This window comes from Panthera tigris, chromosome E3 (genome assembly GCF_018350195.1).
Source record: "Panthera tigris isolate Pti1 chromosome E3, P.tigris_Pti1_mat1.1, whole genome shotgun sequence".
NCBI lineage: Eukaryota > Metazoa > Chordata > Mammalia > Carnivora > Felidae > Panthera > Panthera tigris.
The window spans coordinates 5,976,272-5,999,998 of NC_056675.1; the positions used below are offsets into that span (position 1 = coordinate 5,976,272).

At 52.3% G+C, this 23,727-nt stretch overlaps 1 long non-coding RNA gene across 4 annotated transcripts in view; it reads left to right on the forward strand.

The window, feature by feature from the left end:
• Window positions 1–477: 477 nt before the first annotated feature.
• The window catches only part of LOC102965876, a 36,472-nt gene continuing 13,222 nt past the window's right edge, over window positions 478–23,727 (forward strand). The window contains exons 1-8 of one of the 4 annotated variants that reach the window (XR_006212477.1): window positions 478–542; window positions 2,737–3,024; window positions 3,324–3,445; window positions 16,428–16,555; window positions 16,836–17,045; window positions 20,350–20,417; window positions 20,614–20,749; window positions 22,830–23,304. This is a non-coding gene — a long non-coding RNA (uncharacterized LOC102965876). Of the gene's footprint in view, window positions 543–2,463; window positions 3,025–3,323; window positions 3,446–3,605; window positions 4,124–6,978; window positions 9,460–16,427; window positions 16,556–16,835; window positions 17,046–20,349; window positions 20,418–20,613; window positions 20,750–22,829; window positions 23,352–23,727 lie in introns of those variants that run through there. The other 3 variants (XR_006212476.1, XR_006212478.1, XR_006212475.1) reach the window with 3 other exon arrangements.

The window sequence follows — 23,727 nt, forward strand, 5'->3', positions numbered from 1 at the left end:
GGAAGTAACACTTTGGGAGGCTGCCCGTTCGATTGATCCAGTAAATTCTCCCAACAAAGCACCAGGGTCCCCAGCTTTGCCGCTCACGTGCTGTGGTGACCCCACCACCGGTGCCCATGACCCTGGCCGCTCCTTGGAAGAAGCAGGAGGGCACAAACGTGCAGCCCATTACATGGCCGGGCTCGTGGGCGGAGTGGGCTCGCCACACAACGGAAGCCCCCAGATCTCTGGCTGGTCCCACATATCTGCTCCCACATGTCTCCGTTTACGAGGACTGTCTGATGTCCTTTTCCTTCCCGACACCAAAAATGTGATGTCTTCTCTGACATCCAGTTCTCCAACTCCCCACACACCAATGGCGTGTCCTGCAATTCAGTCTTATTGTGACGCTAACTCCCAGGGTTGGCACGGAGCCCGCATGTTAAGGACTCAGGCCCACAAGATTAGCCCCCTACTTTAGACACCGGTCACAAGTCCCAGGGGCCACCTGCACTTGTGGTTGGCCGGCTGTCAATTCAGGGGTGCCCACGCCTCCTCCTCAGGTTTGATAATTTGTTAGAACAACTCACAGAACTCGGGAAAACACTGCTCACGTTTACTGGGTTTCCTATAATGGGTACAACTCCAGAACGATCAGAGGAAGAGGCCAGGTGTGGGGGAAGGGGTACAGATCTTCCGCGTCCTCTCCGGGAGCACCACCCTCCCAGTGAGTCCGTGTGTTCACCAGCCCGGCAGCTGATGCACGTTTATAACCCAATCTCCAGCACCCCTCCCCTCCCCGTAGTCTGGGGGGAGGGGCTGGTGAGGCTGAAAGTTCTCACCTTCTTTGTTTAATTTACTTTTTATTTAATTTTTAATCGTTTTATGTTTATTTTTGAGAGATAGAGCAGGGGAGGGGCAGAGAGAGGGGGACAGAGGATCCGAAGCAGGCTCTGAGCTGACAGCAGCAAGCCCGACATGGGGCTTGAACTCACAAACCGTGAGATCATGACCTGAGCGGAAATCATGAGCCAGACACTTAACCGACTGAGCCACCCAGGTGCTCCATAAAAGTCTTCACCCTCTGGTCCCATGTTTAGTCTTTCTGGGGACCAGCCCCCATCCTGAAGCTATCTAGGGGCCCACACAGAGTGACCTCGTTAGCATAAATTCAGGTGTGGTGGCGAATGATGATAGCAGTTAGTGATGAGGGGCCTGAGAGCAGGCTGGAGGGCAGGGGTGACTCAGAGTTGGGGTGTAGACATGAGCTGGTAGGGCCTAAAGGTGGGTGGAACCAAAAGTAAAAAAAAGTGGAAAGAGGGAGAGGCTGGCTGGAAAGAGGCTGGGATTAGGCGGGCGGCTAGCTAGCCCAGGTGCCCTGTGCGCCACCCCGGCCGGCCAGCCCCTCCCCCTGCGTGTCCCGCTCTGGCAGGGCTAGGTTTGTGCACATCAGTGGGAGCCAGGCCCCAGCTCTGAGGGAGGAGTGGTGCGAGGGGTCAAGAGAGTTGCTCCATCCACAATTCAGTCCGTCCGGCTGCCATCAGAGGCAACTAGAATTTGATCCAGGGGTTCCTGCTGACCCCAGGGAAGAGGCCAAGCGTTAGATGCCAGTGCAGAAAGGACACCCGGGTGACTCAGTCGGTTGAGCATCCGGCTCTTGATTTCGACTCAGGTCATGATCTCACTGTTGTGGGATCGAGCCCCATGTCAGGCTCTGCACTGAATGTGGAACCTGCCTGAGATTCTCTCTTTCTGCCCCTCCCCCACTTGCACTCCCTCCCTCCCTCCCTCCCTCTCTCTCTCAAAAAAAAAAAAAAAAAATCCAGTGCAGAAGGGCAAATGTGAGCACCACCCCCTTGAAGGGCAGCCTGCCCCAGGCCATGGAACTCACAGAATTCACAGCTGCCCCTTTCCCTAGACCCACAGCCAGATCTGCCAAAGGCTTGGAGGCAGGGAGTACCCCTCCCCACTTATTATGCCAGGCGGGGCCTCTAGGCTCTGACGTTGACCCCAACAAAGGCTGAGGCCCCAGTGGTGTCCTGCCAGCTCCTGGGGTAACAGGTAGACCAGGGCCCACGTGGTTGTTCTGGAGTCATAATGAGAATGCTCCAAGCCCCTAACCACCAGGTTGCTGGGGATCCAGAGCCTGGAGATACCATGACTCATTAGCTATTATTTTTAGTTTTATGCCACAGAAGATGTGCAGGAACGAGATCAGCTTAAATGTCTTGCTATAAAAAGGATGATGGATGGGGGGCGGTGGGAAAAGACAGAAAGCCAGACAGACATGGACAGACAGAGACCGAGGGGAAGAAACTAAGAAATACACCAAGATGTTAGCAAGAGTTTCCCCTAAGTGGCAAGATTAGGAATAATCTTAAAATATTTCTATAAAGAATTCATATTATTTTTATAATAAAAAAATACATGTTAAATAAATGCACAAGGCATGAGAAGTCCTGAGAAGCTATTCTAGAATCAGCATTACGCAGGCCTTCTACCTAGTTACGGGCCTTGCTGGTAGAGAAGACCGCTTCTCTCCCAGGGGTTTCAAAGAAAGTTCTGGAACCAACATGAACTACACATGCACTCCTGAAACAAAAACGGCTTTCTCACCTCCTGGAGTTCACACTGTGTAGTCCTCTCTCCGTGGATAGGACTGGTCTGTGTAACTAAGAGAATGTTGCTGAAATGAGGGAGTGTGACTTCAGAGTCCAGGTCATAAAGGACATTGTAGCCTCACCTTGTACATCTTAGCTCTCTCACTGTAGCCAAAGCCAGCCGCCATGGCAGCAGAATACTCCAACAGCCCTGTGGAGAACTGAGGCCTCCCTCCAACAGCCAGTACCAACATGGCAGCCATGTGAGTGAACTTCATGGAAGGGGCTCCTCCAGCCCCAGTCAAGCCTTCAGATGACAGCAGGCTGGGCTGGTCACCTGACTGCAATGTCATGAGAGACCGGGAGCCAGAATCACCCAGCTTAGCTCCTCCGGAATCCCTGAGCTACAGAGACCATGTAGAACCTTTGTTCTTTTAAGTTTGAGGTAATAGATAATTAACACAAATGGTGACCTTATTTTTTGTAATGTTTATTTTTGAGAAAGAGAAAGAGAGAGAGAACGTGTGAACAGGGGAGGGGCAGACAGAGAGGGAGACACAGAATCTGAAGCAGGCCCGACGTGGGGCTCAAACTCACGAACCATGAGATCATGACCTGAGCCCAAGTCAGACGTTTAACCAACTGAGCCACCCAGACGCCCCTATTCTTTATTTTTAATGTGGCCCATATTCTATTTCTATTTGGGTGGCACTCTTCTGGAATCTTCTCTGCTTCTTTCGCCAGGACTGTTTCCTGAGTACCCTTCAGCTGAAGAGGAACTCCTCTTAGAAACTCAGCCTCGACCATCCTAGTTCATCTTGAGGCTGTATGAATGCCCTTGACTTCCAGAAAAGAAAAGCACAGAGGTGAAAATTGTAAAATATTGTCTCATTTTTGGCTTATCTCCCCATCACTCCCTTCTGTGGGAATGGAGACACCCACGTGTTCTAGCACTTTCTCTCCTATCTGTCTCTCTCTCCCCTCTTGCTCTGCCCTTCAGTGACATCTCTTCTCTTCCACCTCTAGCGGCCCACATGTGTGTCCTCAGACACCCGAAGGGCGTTGGGAAGGGGGGAGACCTGGAAGGTGCAGCCAGGACCCTAGGATAGAAGCCGCAGAAGGCGGGTTTCAGCTCCAAGAGAAAGAAATGCATGGCCTGTCACGGCCACAGCATGTGAGACAGGCCCCCTTGGGAGTCTGAGCAGAGGCCAAATGACCAGCACTGGGGTTACGGTGCAGCACAGGCTCTCAAATGCTCATCTGCACCAGAATCGCACAGAAAATACATTCAAAAGGTGGATTCCCAGGGATCCACGCCCCTAGAGGTTCTGAGTCATCAGCCCTGAGGTGGAGCCCCAAAGCCTGAGTTTTTACAAGGAGATCAAAAGAACACATTCTGAGAAGAGGAAATCCCTCTGCTGGCTGGGATTAACTCTAGTAGGCTATAGGGCTCAGTGCTAAATTGGTGTTTGTTGAATGGCTATATGCAACAACAAATAACGAATGACTTTGAAGACCTATTAATACTCCTCTGGCCTCCTCCTGTCTTGGGTGAGGCAGGCAACAGCTCTCGGAAAGGAGACTTTACCTCAGCAACAACCCTCTGGAGTCCTCAGGGGCCTGAAAAACTTGCTATCTTCAACAATGTTATATTAAAAGTCTTGGCTAACTTGACCTTGAGACAGAATCCTTCCAGCCCAAGCATCCTTGACATTCTCAGACGAGCACTGGGTCTGAGTTAGAAGAAACAGGCTACTTTATCTCCATGGGTCATGTGAGAGTTATTCCGCTCAGGCCGCCATAACAGAATACCACAGACCGGGCAGCTCGAACACCCAAAATTAGTTTTCTCACAGTGCTGGAGGCTGGAAGTCTGAGGTCAAGGTGTCAGCAGGTTGGTGTCTCCTGAGGCCTCTCTCCTTGGCATGTGGATGACTCTCTTCTCCCGTGTCCTCAGTGGTCTTCTGTCCATGTGTGTCTGTGACCTAATATCTTTTTTTTTAATTTTTAATTAAAAATATTTTTAATGTTATTTATTTTTGAGAGAGAGAGAGAGAGAGGCAGAACATGAGTAGGGGAGGGGCAGACAGCTAGGGAGACACAGAATCCGAAGCAGGCTCCAGGCTCTGAGCTGTCAGCACAGAGCCCGACGCAGGGCTCGAACTCATGAACTGCGAGATCATGACCTGAGCCAAAGTCAGACGCTCAACCAACTGAGCCACTCAGGTGCCCCTCTTCTTTTTTTTTTTTTTTTTAAGTTTATTTATTTATTTTGAGAGAGAGAGCCCGAGCAGGGGAAGGGGCAGAGAGGGAGAGAGAGAGTAAGGGAGGGGCAGAGAGAAAGAGGGAGAGAGAGAATCCCAAGCAGGCTCTGTGCTGTTAGCGCACCATCTCACAACCGTGAGATTGTGACCTGAGCTGAAATCAAGAGCCCAATGCTCAACCAACTGAGCTACCCAGGCACCCGTCCTAATCTCTTCTTATAAGGATACTGGTCTTATTGGTGAGGGTCAACCCTACTGACCTCATTTTAACTTAATCCCATCTTTAAAGACCTCATTACCAACTACAGCCACATTCTGGGGGCCCAGAGGTTAGGACATCAACATATGAATTGGGAAGGGGGCCCAGTTCAGCCTGTGACCATTTGCAATCAGAAATTTCTGATTTCCAAAGAGTGGTGGGTCCCCATTTATTGGAATGGAGCCTATACCCCAAAACCCATGGAGGTCAGGGCTCCTGTGGACGCCCAGATCTCACACAAAAAAAAGTGAAGCAGAGTCATTTCTATATGTTCTGCATATGACGTGGTCACAATGTTGGTGCCACTTCTGTGGCTAAGAGGTGGCACATAGGGTGGTTTCCTTAGTCACCACACAGAGAGGGCTCTGTCCTGCCTGCCCCATGGACACCCTTCCTGACATGACCCCCTGTCTGGGCACAGCCTCCCCCTCCCTGATCTTTCTTTCTCTTTTCTCACATTTGGGCTTGGGGGAGGTTGAGTCACTGAAGGAGCTTGACAGAATGGCTCACAAAAGTGGTTTTATTTTAATAATTATCAGCCCCAGATGCTTCCCCCGTGAGGCTCCTCACTTGAGCTGTGATAAACCCAGCAACCGGAAAGTCACTTTATTAAACCATAAATGTTTGCCACAAATCACAACTAAATTAGCCCTTGGTGGAAGATGCACAGAAGCCCAGCCTGCTGCTTTCATTCTGTGAGCTGGGGAAAGGTAAAAACACACTTGGAACACTGTCTCATTAGGCTATAAAAAATCCCCAATGCCTGCGGGTTTGGACGTGCGTGACATAAATGCACATGAGTGGGCACATGTGTGTCGAGGATGTTGAGAGTGGAAGGGACAGGAGCAGAAGTTGCCCTTGCTGCCATCCCAGGCACACTGGTCCCCACCTCAGCACACCTGTCTGTCAGTCCTGCTGCTGAGCAGAGGGCCACCAGCACTGGTCCCGCCCTGGGGGGCCCCAGATCTCCCTCCACCTCAGTAATGCCCACATTGGAGCAACGACCATCCAGGGACCCAATGCTGCAAAAACTAAGCCAGGAACCCCTCTCCCAACATGTTCTTGAGAATCCCTGCTTCTCTCTTGGACTCCTTTTTTTAAGCTGTAAAATGGAGGAAATGGGGTAAATCAGTGGTTTTCAAACCATACCCCATGGAACCCCAACAGAGACACATCAGAGACCCCGGTGATGATCCAGGGGCAGTCTGAGCGGGCAGGCTCCAAGCTCCCACTTCACTTCTACCCGAACAATTCTATCTTTACCTGCTTTGTATGTGGTCCTGGAGGGGATTTGTTTTAAAGGGGTCTGAAACCAAAAACTGTTCACAATACACTTGACTTAACGGCCTCTCGGGAGGTTTCTGGTTCTAGGCTTCGTGAGATTGTGATTCATTCATGTGATTCTGGGACCAGAACAGACTCTTGGTGGGGAGGGTCTCTTCCCAAGCTGCTCATCAGTGGATGGTCACCTCCACAGCTGTCTGGTGGTGGGGTCTTGTGACTCTACCTGGTATCATAATTAACCCAGTGCTTGCTGCTTGTTACTATGACTGACTGCTCCTATGTCCCCCGGAGAGCCTGGCTATGGTAAGTCAGAGCAATACGGGTGCATCTGTGTCACCAGTCCCCATTCCTGTGCCTGTGGCAGGCATCGCCAATCGATCACCATGCTTTCCTGCTGAGCCCAGACTGGTGCTATTCATTCCATTGTTCCAGATAGCCCCACCAATTGATATGCAAGAGCATGCAAGATACAACCTGCTTGCCATGCTTTTCTCCTTCCCTTCCTGAAAGAAAAGCCCCTGAAAACATGGGGACGGGCTTTGTTGTGGCTTGTACATGATGTTCTTCAAAGCATTTCCTAACCCATTCACAGGGAGCTTGGGGAAGATCTTCTGTATTTGTGGTGGCTCTTATCCAAGAAGGCCCCCCTCCCACACTGAACACAGCTGACCTGCATAATCCCTGGGATGTTGTGGAAATGACAGCATGACTTCAGACACTAGATTAAGTAAGACCTTGTGGCTTCCGCCTTGTTTTTTTTTGGGTCACTCTCCCTGGAAGAAACCAGCCACCGTGTTGTGAGGTGGTACCCTGTGGGGAGGCCCGCATGCCACCAGCAGCCAACACTTGGCTTGCCAGCCATGCAAGCGAGCAGATCTTCCAGTCCCGGTCAAGCCTTCAGATGACGACAGCACCAAAAACCATCTTGACTGAACCTTGTTAGTGAGCCCCCGGCTAAGCCGCGCTCCCATTCCTGACCCACAGAAATTGTGTGAGATGATAAATGTTTACTGTTTTATGCTGCCAAGACTCTGGGGGAATTTGTTACGCAGCCGTGGGTGACCGTTACAGTATCTGAATCCACACGTGCCGGAGCAGAGTGGGGCACTCCAGCACAAAGAGAGGTACTATGGTGATGTCATAACTAATCACGGATTGTCACAGAGCTCTGTAAATAGAGGATAATTTGACCCCAAACAAGGTGGGATGTTAGTAAGGAAATGGAGTGGGAGTTTCTTTGACGTGGTTCTGACTCACCCAGTGATTCCTCACTCCGGTTTCCTTTTCCTGCCATCTCTGCTTGTGTAAGCACATCTCGGACTGTACTTACAAATCAAAATCAGAAAGCCTCAGATCTCTCTCACCCTGAGAACTTATCATCTAAAATCACAACCAGGAGGCCTAAATAAAGAGAAAAGAAGGAACAAAAGGAAGAAAAAGGAACGTTTTGGTCTCCCACTGCCCTTTCTCTTTCTATTAAAATACTTGTCCATCACGGTTATGAATCTTGAACCCTAATGAGTCGCCAAGCACTGCTGGTGTTTATTGCTGTGATCTGAGACCTTTTTGTGTTATTTGTTTGGACTGAAGCTAAGTCATAGATTTACTGCTTTCCTCGTGACCGGTCTTAAAACGCGTGATTTAAGCTGTCAGAATGCAAATAACTCCAGATATCCTTGTAAATGGAGACACCAAGGAGGGTTTTATTGTTGGAAAGAAAATAGTGGATGACAAGTAATGCTGATAACAGTACAATGGACTCTATCCATAAAAGAAAATAGAAAGAGAAAAGAGACACCAAAAGAAGGAGGAAAAGAGGGGAGGGAGAAGTGTTAACAGCTAAATCTCTGGCCAAACTTAATTTTAAAATCCAGACAACCAGCCTCCCTAACTCTTACACCATCAGTGGTCTGTGAAATTAAATGCCCGCTTTCCTGGCCTGTCTCTGGAATGTCTCCCCCCACCAGCTGACCTACAAATACTTTATATATAGAGAGAGAGGACCCCATGACCTCACAATGGGTCCAATCGATGGAATTTTGGCTGCACATCGGCCACTCTCAATGCCGAACCGCCAGCCTGGTGCCCCCCTAAGCCAAAGCTGCTCAGCCAATGTTTGTCAAGTGACCAAGTGAATGAAAGATGTGTCCTGTGCAGTTAACTGGCACTTGTGACTACGATCACGCTGGAGTCCTGATGGAGCCTGGCAAGGGAGATAATATTCCGATTTTACAGATGAGGTTATAAGGCAGGGCCAAAGTTGCAGGGGGTCGTGGTGAAGGGAAGTGGGCTCCATCAACCTGCAGCCGGTTTGTACACCCTGCAATCAGCAGACATCCCATAGTGATGCCTTCTCAGCAGTAGAATGCAGGTTCCGGACATCGGCTGGAACTTCAGAATATTCTGTCCCCTTCCTCTGATAGCAGCATCTTTCATGTTTGGAGGCTGGGGAGGCAGGGAGAAGGCAGCGCGGTCTCGATCATCTTCCAGAGGGTCAGCCTCCCCTCTTTCTTGTCTCTGCTCAGTGCCCCTCAGCAGAGCTGTTCTTAACCTGACTGCACACTGGACTTACCTGGGAGCTTTAAAAAATACCACTGCCCTGGCCCTGGCCCAGAAAGTCTATAATTCAAAACCACACCAGGACCGAGAAGAGCTGCCCCAGGGAGAGATGGTCACCTTCTAGGAAGAATGTTCCAGCTTCATAACCCCTGGGAAATACCACCGTCTTGATGTTGGAGGTTTTGGACTTCAGTTCTGGAATCCGGGCCTCACCCCGGCCACCTGGCGATCTGTTTGAAATGACAAATGTCGTCCCCAGCTTCTGATCCAGTAGCTTGGGTGGACCCAGGAAGCGGTGGCTTTGTTGAGACACACATGGCTGGAGAGATCCAGGAACTGGGCTGGGTTCGGAGGGAGAGAAGTGGCTCTTTTCAACTCTCCCTTCGGCTGTGTCCTCTTAACCACAAAGGACAGGAGTGCTAACGGCTGCTATTGGGGAGTAGGTGGTGCCGAATCACCTGCAGGCAGCCATTACTCTCTGTTAATGGGGGAAGGGACTCAGGGGAGCCGCTGAGCCCAGGGTTATATAGATGTATATGTAGATGTGTGTGTGTGTGTGTGTGTGTGTGTGTTGTACACACACACAACACACACACACACACACACGCACACACACACATATATATATATGTATATAGATGTCACTTCTCAGACTTGGTCTGCCATCACTGAGGTTGTGGTGGCCCCAGTGCAGGGCTGACGACCATTCTGGATCTGCTGGGAATGCCTCCACCCCCAGTAGGTGCATTCGGATATAACTAGGCCAATGGGCACTGAACCCCACTGTGCACCAGGCACTGCGCTGGGCCAGGGAGACAAGTATGAGGGACCCTGGGCCCATGAAGTGACCAACCAGGAGTAAACAAATGAGGCCACATGAGGAACAGACACTAAGCAGTGGGGGAGTAGGACCATGGGGGCTTCGTGGGAAATGTAGCCTTGGGGGAGTGCCCTGGAGGAGGGAAGTTTTCTTAGGTAGACATTCAGATGGGGCAGAGTGACAGGGGTTGAGGAGACAGCACTAAAGCCTCAGAGGCCTGATTACCAGGGCCCATGAAGCCAGGGTAGGGGTATAAGCCATGATCTTAAGAACAGCAGAGAGGCTTTGAAGGGTTTAGTGGGTGGTTCAGAAATGGGGCCAGCAGGAGGGGGCTTCATCTGCCACTGGTCTGGGCTGAGACCTAGGCTTTTGAGTCCAGAGGCCAGGTGTAGACCCTGGCTGTGTCACTTCCTGTGGGGACTCCCTGGGCAAAGTCTCTACTCTCCTTGGTTCCTATTCCCACTATTGTAAAATGGGGGTGAGGGTACCTGCCACATGGGGAGGGGGAGGGAGCATGAAGTCTCACAATGCCTGTGAAACATTCAGCACAATGTCTGCCCCATGACAAGCTGCCAATAACTGTCAGCTCTTACAATTATTCCCCTGCAGCTCCTAACATAGTCCCAAACATATCTGATGTTTAGACTATATGAATGAATGAATGAATGAATGAATGAAGTCCAGCCTCATTTAAAAAAAATTATTTATTTAGGGGTGCCTGGGTGGCTCAATTGGCTAAGCATCCGACTTCGGCTCAAGTCATGATCTCACAACTCGTGGGTTCAAGCCCTGCATCAGGCGCTGGGCTGACAGTTCAGACCCTGGAGCCTGCTTCGGATTCTGTGTCTCCCTCTCTCTCTCTCTGCCCCTCCCCCACTTGTGATCTGTCTCTCTATCTCAAAAAAATTTTTAAGAGAGAGAACATGAGCAGGGGAGGGGCAGAGAGAGAAGGAGAAAATCCCAAGCAGGCTTTCTGTTAGCACAGAGCCAGACATGGGGCTTGAACCCATGAACCGTATGATCACGACCTGAGCCAAAAGCAAGAGTCAGACACTTAACTAACTGAGCCACCCAAGTGCCCCGGTCTAGCCATATTTTATAAACATAGGACCTGAGAAGGTCAGGTCAATCAAATCTATGGCCCAGGGCAACACAGGTATCAAGGAACAATTTAAGACAGATTTGTACACTGAGCATGAAGGGCCAAAATAATAATGCAAAGCCCTCCAAAATACTGCAGTGCCTTCATCAACGCTCTCTCAGGAGAGACACAATAAAGCGATGGTCCGAACTGGAGTTGTCACTGAGTCTTACCATATTTCTGTTATTTTAAAGTTCTTGTATTAGTCAGTATAGGAGAAGCTTTGTGCATTAACAAAATAACCCTAACATCTCAACGACTCAGCACAACACAGATTTCATTCTAGTTCACAGTCTATATCCAGCACATGTAGGCAGGACCAGTGGAGGGACCGGATATATTTTCTCCATGCAGTCACTCAGGGATCCAGGTTGATGGGGGGCCTTCTCAACCATCCAGACAGGGGAAGGAGAAGCTGGGGGATGGTGCCTCCTTTACGGTGCCTCGGCTTGGAAGTGATACATGCCGCTTCTCGTACATCATCAGCCAGACCAGGGCTAACAGCAAGGACGCAGCTGCCGGGAGCTGGGAAGGAAGAGGAGAACAGAAGATGGGTGCACAGGAGTAATATCCACACCGGTTCTTAATCCCCCTTTATTTTCTAATGAGAACTTTTCATCAAGACTCTAGAGCAGCTAGGTGGGTCAGATTCACAGAAATCTGACTTGAAACTTTCTATGCCTTCTCTTTTCTCCAAGGCCGGACTGCGATTTGCCTGTGTGACCTCTCTCTGTAGCTTGTAGAGACACAGGCAGAGAGCATTACAGATCTATGGTGGCCTTTGCTATACATTTTATGCTTTGATTTTGTCCATGCTCATGTTCATTATATGGCTGCTATTCCTTTATTTAGCCAATTTGACGGCGACAAATCCAAGCCTGGATGGAGAGTAGGGGGTTAAATTAATCTGACAACAGTATCCTTGCTATTACAGGGGAGCTTGTAACATCAGTTGGGCTGATTTAACAAAATTTATAATGTATTCCGCAGTTGATGGCTTGAGCCTAATTGAACACAAATTTATAATACCATCCAGTGTTGTAATTAAAATGTGGTAAAATTAGCCCATCAAATATTGTATATACACACACTCTCACAGAGCCATCAACGGCTTTGTTTTGTATACGGTCAATTACGTTTTCAAAGTGGAATCCTCAGAAGAATCCATCAGACATTTCGAGATGGAAAGAAACCAATTGAGGACTTAAGCCTGCTCTAAATTGACCAGGAAACACCTGGAAAATTGTTTTCAAACAATGAGAGAAATTAATTTTCCAACACAGTGATTTTGGGGTGCAATTAGTCTCCCACGTTATTTGAATGACCACAGGATTAAGGGACCCCGGTGGTGGCTCGGATGCATGAAAAGGGAGTTGTCTGTGTATCTCAGTCTAGAGTCCAGGCCATGCAGGAAAGAGAAGAAAAGACATCCGTCCCTGCCCCCCAAAACCACGATGACCCTTAAAAGGCTGATCTGCTTCAAGGTGGATCATCGTGCGGGCTTCCTTACCTACAATGACTCTTTTTTATGTGACGACTTATTCTACCACAAGGGCATCTTCAGATCAAAAATTACATTTGAGTCTAGACATACTCTTTCCTTAAATATTTTAAGAGGAGAATAAAAGGAATGTGGGGACACAGTGCTAGTGATGGGGAAACCATTCTCACCACCAGGGACTCATGTTTGCATTTTTATTAGCCTCCTGCTGAGGTAGAGCGGCTGGGGCTCTGTCTTCAACTTGGAAAAAGCAGAGGAAGGGGTGGCCTAATAATGAGATGTCTTGGTTGCTCCTCTTATTTGGGGCATACACACTGATCTGCTCTGGGCGGCAGGGTGGGGTCCTCCACCTGAGCCAGCCCCATTCTCCCCTCACTGCCCCCTGGCAATGTTGGGTTGAACTTGGCATTAGCAGAAGGCAAGGGTAAGACCCCAACTTCAAGCTCAGGGTCTTTCAGGTTGGATCATCCACTAGAATAACTCATGGGACTCGGGAAAACACTGTACTTACTGTTACAGTTTTATTAGAACAAAGGGAGACAAAGGGCAAAGTCGGGCAGGAGCCCAAATTTGAAGCTTCTGTGGTCCTCTCCCCATCGAGTCCCAGACGGTGTTTCCCCCTCCCAGCTGTGATGTGTGACAATCGCTCAAAGAATATATTGCCAGTCAGGGAAGCTCTTGTGAGCGTCAGTGTCCTGAGTTTTTATTGGGGTTTCACTGTATAGGGATGACTGAATCCCCTGGCCACGAGGCTGAGTCTCCAGCCCCCTCCCCTACCACAGGTCAGGCTAATAATACATGCCTGAAAGCCCCCAGGGCTCTAATCATGTGGTTGGTCTTTCCACTGTGGCCAGCCTCCACCCTGAGCCATCCCCTAGACCTAAGCTACCTAGGAGTCTACCAGAGTCACCTCATTAGCATAAATGATCAGCTGTGGCCTGAGGGTCCCATGAATAACAAAGACCCTTCCATTACTTGGGAGATTCCCAGTGCTTAAAGGTTAACTCGCAGGAGCTAGGATCAAGGCCAGACCTCTTTTGGGGAGAAGTCAAATTCCTTAGACACAAGGTGATATTCCTCCCTGGGAGGAAAAACTAACTGCCTCGTCAGGTTTTACCTGTGGGCAGACTGAGCTAGAGATGCCCAGAGAGGCCAGGCTCTTCTCCCATGTTGCCCAAATCACACACACATATCCGATCACGTCTCTCCACCCTCACCCCTGGAGCTGCACCGGCCTCTCACTGTGCCCTCTTCTTTTTTTTTTTTTTTTTTTTTTTTTTTTAATTTATTTTGAGAGAGAGAGAATGCGAGCAGGAGAGGTGCAGAGAGAGGAGAGAGAGAATCTCAAGCAGCCACGTGGGGCTCGATCCCACAAACTGTGAGATCATGACCTGAGCCAAAACCAAGAGTCAGATGCTTAGCCAACCAAGCCACCCAGTGGCCCCTCACGGTGCCCTCTTCTTATAAGGACACCAGTCATGCTGGATTAGCATTCATCCTGATGACCTCATCTTGATTACACTGGCAAAGATCCTGTTTTCAAATAAGGTCACATTCACAGGTACTGAGGTTGGGACTTAAACACATCCTTTTGGGGGGATGCAATCCAACTTGGAAGACAAAGAAGATTCTGGACATTTCTGTCTTGCTTATATCCTGTCCTGGATCCCCCCGCCCACCATCCCCAGCCCCACAAAAGTCCCTACTGGAAGGAGAGACGATGTCATTACCCGGCCCCACCGACACCCGGTGCACATGCTCACCAGATAGAACTTGCCCTGTGCCGGGAGCAAAGGGGGGCCCCGGTGCCTTCGGGGTCTCCCTGGTGGGCTGGGGGGACCAGGCCTCACGTCTGCAGTGGGGCCAGGCCGGGCATCCGGGGTCCATGCCCAAGCAGGGAGCCCGCTGAAACAGCAGTGGGTGTCAACGTGGTGTGGGGCCACCCTCTCTGTTGTGGTTGGTACAGGGTCCAAGCCTCCACGGAGACGGTAAACACTCCAACCAGGGAGCCCACTAGTGACTTGTGCAAGACGCAGCAGGGTTGGCTGGGGGCTTCTCCAGGGAGGGGACATCGTGTCCAGGCTGGGCCCTAGAAGGGCCCTGCTTTCTCAGGGAGAACAACTACCCTCATCTCAGGAAGCTAGTTCTTCATTACTTTAATCTTTCCCTCAGCTCTTTGCAGCTTTTCTTTTATCCAAGCAAGTCAGCCCCCGCCCCGCCCCTGCATCCTGGGAGCAGGTGGGGCAGGAAGTCTGTGCCAGGAGACTGTCCCTAACCTCGGCTGCTTGAGGGGAGGGTGGGAGGGCGTCATCTTATCCCCACAGTTAATCCTGAGGTCTGCTGTGACACACCCGCTCCCAACGCATCCTGGGTTCCCCCCACTCCCCGTGCACCCCGCAGCCATGCATTGGCTCGAGCTATTGTAACAACGCACCCTCACCCTGTGCAGCTTTGACAAGACAAGTTCACGGTCTCACAGTTCTGGAGGCGAAAGTCCCCACTCAAGGTGTCTTAGGGCTGCGAGGGACAGTCGTGTTCCAAGGCTTTCTCTAAGCTTCTGGAAGTTCCCTGGCTTGTGGCGACATAAGTCCTAACCTCATGTGGTGTTGTGCATGTTCAGGCATGTGTGCATGCACGTGCCTGTGTCCACATGTCCCCCTCCCCTTTTTTTAAATGTATCTTTTTAAAAATGCTTATTTATTTTGAGGGGGGCGGGGCAGAGAGAGAGAGAGAGAGAGAGAGTGAGAGAGAGAATCCCAAGCGGGCTCTATGCTGTCAGTGGGGCTCAAACTCGGGGATCGTGAGATCGTGACCTGAGCCGAAATCAAGAGCCAGACACTTAACCGGCTGAGCCACCCGGGCACCCCTATACGTCCTCCTTTTTAAGAGGACATTGGTCATATTGGATTAGGGCCTATCCTAATGATGTCATTTTAACTCTGTAGAGACCCGATCTCCAAAACGAGGTCACATTCTGGCGTCCTGCGGTTTAGGATTTCAACATTCGGATTTGGTGGGAGACGCGATTGAAGCCCTAACATGGCGGTATCCAGCCCGCATCGCAGCCTCACCTGGAGGCAGTCAGATCCCTGCTGCTGTGAAGCTGCCACTCCCACGGGGACCCTGTGTCCCTCCAGAGTGGTTCCACAGGACCCTGGGACCAGGGCTTTTATCCGGGATATTGTTACAGATGGCACCTCTAAAAGCTGTGTTTTAATACCCTCTCAGCGGCCAGCCCTGCTCCCCGCGACCTCCCAGCCACAGCCTCGTGTCATCACGGGCCCCACCGGCTGTTAGCACTGGGCGGGGAGGTGGGTGTCTGTAATCATCTGAACTGCTGGGAATGGGGGGCAGTTATTTGGGGGACACATTGCAGGGGGTAGGCGCCAGGCGGCCAGCCTGCAGCCGAGCCCGGACGTGCCTGGACGCACGGCGGCAAGGCTTGAGATTCAACCAGAAATCAGGTCCCCGCCCTCCGCTGCGTGGTTCTTCTCTTTCCCAGCCTTTTCTGCAGGTGATTTGGAAGCTTCCAGTGGAGATACCCTGTGGGCACACCGTCCCAGGGGTGTGTCCCACCCTTATTCCTGCTCAAAATGCAAAATACACACGCAGCCAACCCTCACTTCTGCAGACGGCAGCTTGGATTGCACACCTGTTCCCAACACAGCCTGGAAGAGTGTTTCATTGTGTTCCTTCGACGCCCCACATTCAGTTATCTCTTGACAAACGGTGGGCTCGTATCTAAACTAAGATAAACTAGACGGGAGTGCCTGGGCGGCTCAGTCAGTCAAGCGACCGACTTCAGCTCAGGTCATGATCTCGAGGTCTGTGAGTTTGAGCCCCGCACCAGGCTCTGTGCTGACAGCTTGGGGCCTGGAGCCTGCTTTGGAATCTGTGACTCCCTCTCTCTCCACCCCTCCCCTGCTCATGCTCTGTCTCTCTCTGTTTCTCAAAAAAATAAATAAATGTTAAAAAAATTTTTTTTTAAATAAATAAACTAGACCCCTTGTTTTTCATCAGAGGCAGATGGGCTCGTGCCTTTGAGTCGGGCTTCTTGGGCGCATCCGAAGAGCTCGTCAAGGTCACGGGGCCCAAGGACTTGCTGTGACAAGGGAACAAATCATGTGGCATGTCCCCCAATCTGACAGGTATGTGGATTGAGCCGAAAAACTCTGTCACAGAAAAAGAAACACTAATGCCGGTGCTGGGTCAAGGGCAGCCTTGGGTCCCAGGGGACCCCGCCCAGCAGCTGTTCTGTGTTTGGGTGGGGGACGGGGGGCCGAGGATGAACAATCAGAGTGCAAGGGCACACAGGGACCCTGGAGTTAACGTCATAATCACCATAACTGTTATTGGTGGGGAGTTAGCTCCAGACCAAGTGCCCCGTATCCGTTATCCTCTGATCTCACCATCTCCTTCCTCCTCCAGGACCCCCAGCGCCCAGGGCCCAAAGTCGCAGGGTGCCGTGTGGAATCCACACCCCTGACCCTGTTTGTGGGCGTGTCTGTTGGTGAGGCCGGAGCGTAGTACTTGAAATCAGACCTGGAATCTGAGCCGGGCTGTGCCATCACTCACCGTGTGGCCGGGACTGACTCACCTCTCAACCCCGACCTTCCCCGACCTTCAGGCTCCTGATCTGTGAGTGATCACTCCTTACCCACTCCACTGCTTTAGAGGAGAAGACAGGCAGATGGGACATGATTCAGGTAGGAGGCGGATGGAGAGGAGGCTGGACAGCTGAGTCTGTGGTGATTACAGTGGGGAGTGTGAACTTCATGCCACAGGTAATGGAGAGCCAAGGGAAGGCCTGTGACTTGAGGAAAGAGTGTTCTAGGATCATCGCTGGGGCCAGACCGTGAAGGGGGTGGTGATGAGAAGGGGTGGAGGGGAGGACCCGCTCTCCCCGGTGGGCCCGAAGGACACCTGCAGGGCCACAAGGCAGCAGCCCAGGGCTGGCTCTGAGGGCACACGGGGAAGGGACAGCCAGGCCCCGGGCAAGGTGTACCCCAGGTAGAGCTGAAGCTGGAAATACATTTTCCCATCCAGACCCCTGTCGATTATCCTGAGAGAAGCCAGATTCTGCCTGGGGCCTGGGGCTGTGTCAGGCACTCGGGGAGACACATTAGCCATTCGGGAGGACTCTGAACCATCCCCAAACCCAGCCCTTCCCAACACTTGGCGAGACCCTGACCTGCCAGGCCGGTGTGGTGGGGAGGGCCCAGGAGTTCAGGCTCAATCTCGAGGCTGGCTCTGTTGGCCTGGAGCTGTGGCTCATCAGAAGAGAGGATGTTCCTTACAAGGCCTGGTCACAGACAGAAGTGTGGATCCAGATGCCCCCAGCGTCACCCCCCAGCCCCCGTTCACAGCTGGGTCTTGAACCTGGGTCCTCAGGCCAGCGTGGCCCGAGTGCAGCCCTCAGCTGGGTAGAGGTAGCTCGGGGCCGATTCAGTTTGATTGAACCAACACCACCTGCAGGCCTCAAAGCCCTCGGCTCCCCAGGGCTGCAAGCTGCACCCCGCCTTGCCCGTGAGGCTCCTCCACCACGAGGCCCCTTCAGCCGGGCCCGGCTCTTCTCCTTTGTAGGACCCACCGTGACCTCGGCAGGTGGATTCTGTGAGGTCGTGGGTTTCGTGTGCATAGATACACAGCCCCCCAGATAGAAACTGCTTCACGTGAACAGGGCCACCACTGCCACAGCCTTCAGCTGTGTCTCACGCTGGAGGTGCCCCGGGATTTTGTCCCGTCTCTCTGGATCGAGTGTCCCTGCTTTGGGCCTGCCCCACGGCCCAGAGGGAGGCGGGGACACAGCAGGACGGTCCTGCCCCTCACTCCCCTTCGCACTGGGAACACGACCCCGCCCCTCACCGGTGGCCCTCGGTCTGAGTGCCTCATTTCCCGTCTTCACGGAGAGACCCTGTGTCAGCTTGCTCAGGCCGCTGTAACAGAGTACCACAGGCTGGGGCCTTAAAAGGGAACTTACCGTCTCACCGTTCTAGAAGCACAACATCAAGGTGTCGGCAGGACTGGTTCCTTCTGAGGCTTCTCTCCATCCCTTGAAGATGGCCGTGTCCTCCCCATGTCCTCACGTGGTTATCCGCCTGTGCACGTCTGTGTCCTGACCTCCTCTTCTTACAAGGACACCAGCCACGTTGGGTTAGGGCCACCAAATGGCCTCGTTCAACCTTAGTCGCCTCTTTATTTTTTTATTGATTTTTAATGTTTATTTTTGAGAGTCAAAGAGGGACAGAGTACAAACAGGCGAGGGGCAGAGAGAGGGGGAGACACAGAATCCGAAGCAGGCTCCAGGCTCCGAGCTATCAGCACAGAGCCCCACACGTGGCTTGAACTCACAGACCGCGAGATCATGACCTGAGCTGAAGTCAGACGCTTAACCGATTGAGCCACCGGGTGCCCCAAACCTTACTCACGTCTTTAAAGGCCCTGTCTCCAGTCACGTAATGGGGTACTGGGGACCTCAATATATAAATTTTCAGAAGACGTGATTCAGCCCATAAAAGCCATCTCCTCAGAAGGGCCTTCTCTGACCAGCCCTGACCCCAGTCTCCCTCTCTGTCACATCCCCCAGGAGCACCCAGCGCTCCTGACAGACCCTGTGCTCCCCGCACTACCCAGCCCCCCACCAACCACGAGGACGGAGGCCTCTCAGGAGCAAGGGCTGTCTGGCAGGGGGTGGCCACTGTGCAGGGTGTCTCTGCCCCATGCAGGCTGTTGAAACAGGCCCTCCCGGTCCAGGGAAGGGCACTGGCATTCTCCGGAAGCTTCTGCATCTCGTGCCTGTGGTTTGGGAGGAGGAGAGGCTGCCCCATCATTTCTGGAAACAGAATTCGGTGGGGCGGGTGAGAAATAGCCTGTGGGCTCCAGCTCGCCTGCCTGCAGCCTGGCGGGCACGAGCAGCTCTTCCCCCTCCGTCCCAAACCCACAAGGGGCAGGCGTCCCAGGGAGCCCATGCTCCCCATGCCCCCTGCCTGCACCTGGGGCCCCCGCGTGCCAAGCCCTCTGCTCCAAGAGGCTACGCTTCCCAAACCCACTGCCTAATTAGTTTGCTCCCACCAACCCCTGACAGGCAGTGACCACAGGGCAGGAGACCTATTTGGTGGCAGATGTCACACGGCTCCCCAGCACGTCCCGGGCAGGAGCCCTGCACCTGCACACCTTCATTAAGCAAGTTAATTACTTGCCAACTTACGGGCCCGATCAGGCCTTCTGCATGGAAAGCTTTGCACCCTCGCAGCCTTGGGGCATCCCTGACTCCCACATAGGACCCCGCTTGGGGCTCTTCTGAACATTCCAGAATCCCTGCTCATCATTTAGCGAAGAAATCTGGCCGCAGACTCACAGGCAGAATGAGCGAGGATATTCATAAAGCCCAAGGCACGAGGGAGGAAACAAGTATGTTATGAAAATGTTTTCAGCGACAAACATACCTCGTTTGCCCCCGGGGAAATAGTTCTTCTCATTTGCTTTGTACCTACTGTGTGCAGGTGGGGGTGGGATGCAGGGGACCCTGCGGTGTTTGCACTACGGCACAGGCACTTGCTGACCTGGCTGTGGCTCAGGACCCCAGACAACCCTCTGTCCATTCTTTAATCCCCCCTCTCCACAGCAGTCTCCTTCTATAATAAGGAAGTGTGAGGTCCCCATCCACAAAGCCACTCAATATTTCACAATTAACAAACTCTTTTGTGATGCCTGGGTGGCTCAGCCGGTAAAGTGTCTGACTCTTGATTTCGGCTCAGATCATGATCCCATGGTTCGTGAGATCGAGCCCCACATTGGGTTCTGTGCTAACAGCATGGAGCCTGCCTGAGATTCCCTCTCTCTCTCTCTCTCTCTCTCTCTCTCTCTCTCTCTCTGCCCCTCCCCTGCTTGCTTGCTCTCTCTGCCTCTCAAAAAGTCAATTACAAATTCTTTTATATACTAGGTTATTGGAATCCTCTCTGAGAGATCCTGTGTCCACTTTACAGGTGAATAAACTCACGTGTAGAAGAGGTAAGTATATTAGAACTCTTCCAGTGGCAAGTAACAGAAAGTATTCAGCTCAATTTGATTATGAAGTGCGGGGGTGGGGGGAAGAGTAATCTCTTGGGTCATACAAGTGAAGATTTAGGAGTAGGGGTAATATTGGCTTCAGGTATAGTTGGATCCAGGTGTCAAAATGGGTCTTCAGTAATCTATCTATCCTCAGTTCTTGACTCCAGGCCCTCTGAGCTGGCTATATTCTCGGACAAACTCTGTCCTTACAGTGCAAAAGGACCAGCAGCTACTCCAGGCTTCTGTCCCACCAAGTGCGTCACCACACTGAGCAGGTCAAAGCGAGACAGGTACTGGGACCTACCTCCTGCCCTTGACACCTTGCTCGAGGATTCACAGAGACCATCCAAACCCCCTTCCTGGCCTGGGCTGACTAAGCTTGCTGGCCCCGGGCTCCCTTGGACCACCTTGCCCAATGGGGCAAGACATCGGACTCTGCTTCTCCAGAGTCCCTCCATCCTGCTGCCTGCTCTGTCTATACCACCAACACCTTTTCTCTGTGGCCCAGCCACTGTGCTCTGCTCTAAGTCATGCGCAGTTACCAGAGGGTACCGGCCAGCTGGTGGTCTACAGGGGCCCATCTGAGGTGGAGGACCCTCCAGCTCACGGGTTATGTTCAACGGGCACCTCCGTCTACAATAGCTCCCCAGACCCACCAGCTAGAAACCCTACGGTGCATGGTGAGTGTTGGTCCACAGAACGGCCACCCAGAATGGAGCTGCATCCACAGTGGAGGTAGAGGGTGAACCAGCAGCCTCAGCAAGGGGCCACAGGAGTCATTAGGAGATGCTGCGGCCTGCACTCAGGGACAGGGGACAGTCCCGCCTGCAGGCCAACCACAACTTTAATGAGCTGGGCCCAGCATCAGGGCCCCCCGTTCCCAAGACTACAAGATCTGGAAGACAGCAGCTGACACCACAGCTTCTGGAACTTCATTGCATTTGTCTGTCCCCTGTATCACCCAGAATTTGAAGACTCCAAGCTAGGCATGCACCAGAAACTCAACAGATGCTTGTGGAAGCTAAAACGTTTCTCATCCGTCTGCCTTGGCCCCATCTGTAACACTCACCCCTTCCTCCCTCTTGCAATTTCCTGAGGGATCACCCCCCACCATCACGAGGCCAGTGGCTATAGCATAGGGAGGCTTGGCTGCTGTGGCTTGGGTAGAAGAATCTGCTTGGATTGCTCACCTAATTTCAGTTTTTCGTCAATAATATGGAAATATTAGTAGCCCTCTTTCCATTGCAAGTAAAAGAAACCCAAGCTCAAACGTTACTTAAGCAGAAGGAAAAATGTGAGGATTCAAGTTACTAAAACATCCAGAGTGAGGACTTCAGGCACAGTCGGATCAAGGGGCACAAGCCTGGTGTTCAAGGCTCATTCTCTGGGCCACACTAGCCTCTGAGTTGGTTTTGTGTGGATGGGCTCCTTCTTCTGTGCCTGTGTTTGAATCTGCACTCCCCTAACACAGATCCTGAGACAGATATTTGAGTGAAAATCTTTTATTTGGGAGTTTTGGGAGGTAGGAAGTGAGACAGGGAAGGGAAACACTCAGCATAGTACATTGCTAAGCAAATTGCCCCTACGGGCACCTGGAGGTTAGGCCCACTGAGGAAGCCAGGGAGACTGTTCAGCACGTGCCCCAGGGTTGTTCTGCCTGAGGGGCGAGGGAGCTGGGCTGTTTGCCCACCATTGCGCATCCGGCCATCCAGTTAACTCCTGGCACCTGGTGAGCTCACTCCCCAGCCGGGGAAAGCTCTGAGGCACGGACCCGGACCCGTAGGAAGCAATGCCTGGGGTTTGCTCTGTTTGCACCAACCGATTCTTGTTCCGGCCTCCGAGCCAATCACTCTGGCTAGCACTGATTGGCCGAGAGGGTCACGTGCCCCGGCCTCCGCGGAATCTGCTCAACGTCCTGTTAGGTCGCGTGCTCACCCCAGAACTTGGCACACGCGGACTCGTCCTGTATCGCGTGTTCGCCAGGCCTCCTGCTGGTCCGCCCCAAACTATTAGACGAGGGGAGGAAAAGGGGGTGTTATAACCAGGGAAAAAGGGACCGGTAGCTGAGTAGGGGGAGACCACAGACCTCACCCCCAGAGACCCATTGGGTCGTTTGAGAATCAAGGACAGCCAGCTGCGGAGTGTGGAGGGCAAGGCTCGGCACCTGACGGGCACCTGGGGCTCGTCTCAGCCAGCGACCCCCACGCCCCCACGGGATCCACGGATGTGCCGCCCTAAGCCTGCCGCTTCGGTTCTCCCTTTTCGGGGCTTTCTTTTTTCTTCCGCTAGATTTTTGCATTTTTCTAAAGTCTCGGACTTTGTTTTTTTATATATATACAGAAAAGAAAATGGGGAAAAAATTTTTTTTAGGCTGCAAGTCGGAGCTCCCAGTGCCTGCTGCCTTCCCCGACCCTCGCATCAGCTTTGCGAGAGTGTGCTCGCTCCCCAGATGGCAGAGGCAGCCATCGGGTCGGGGGCCAGGCCTCGGCAGCGGCAGGTGACGGTGATGAGGGGGGGCAGCCGGCCCCATTAAGTCAGCACAACCCGCCCGGGCGTGGGCGAGCAGAGTCCTCGGACTTGGCCCTCGTCAAGGGAACCGTGCAAGCAGCCGGCTAAATTCTACAGCCTCGTGGCTCAAACACGGGCTCATCACAGGCTCTCCTAAGGTCTAGCTGGGGCTTCCTGGCATTATGCTTTCATCCGGGACAGGCTTATTGAGTACTTGCTACCTGCCAGGCACCGTCCTAGGCACGGGGGACACAGCAGTGAACGGAGAAGCCCAAACCCCTGGCTTGGTGGAGCGTACATTCTGGCAGGGATAACTAATTGTAAAGGTAACGATTAGGTGAGTTGGATGGTGTGTTAGGAGATAGTAAATGCTATTTAAAACTAGATGAAGGTAATAGGGACCTGGAGAATGGGAGCGGGGTGGGCGTGGGGTCTTAAGGGGGTGGGCCAGAGTGGACCTCCTTGAAAAGGTGAAGTGCCATCAGAGATTTGAAGGAGAAGGGAAACGAGCCGCTGGATGTCCCAGAGACCAGGGTCCACCAGTGAGGACAGCCAGCGCAAAGGGCCTGGGGTCACGCATGCCTCGTGTGTTCCAGCAGCAAGGAGACCAGTCGCAGATGGGGCTTAGGCAAAGAGGACAGAGGTTGGAAGTGGGGTCCTGCCCGCCCTTGTAAGAACTTCCCTCTGTGAGGTGAGCCTTCAGAGGGTTTGGACAGAAAAGGGAGGGGAAGAGGCAGGGCCCCACCTGGTGCTTTCCCTC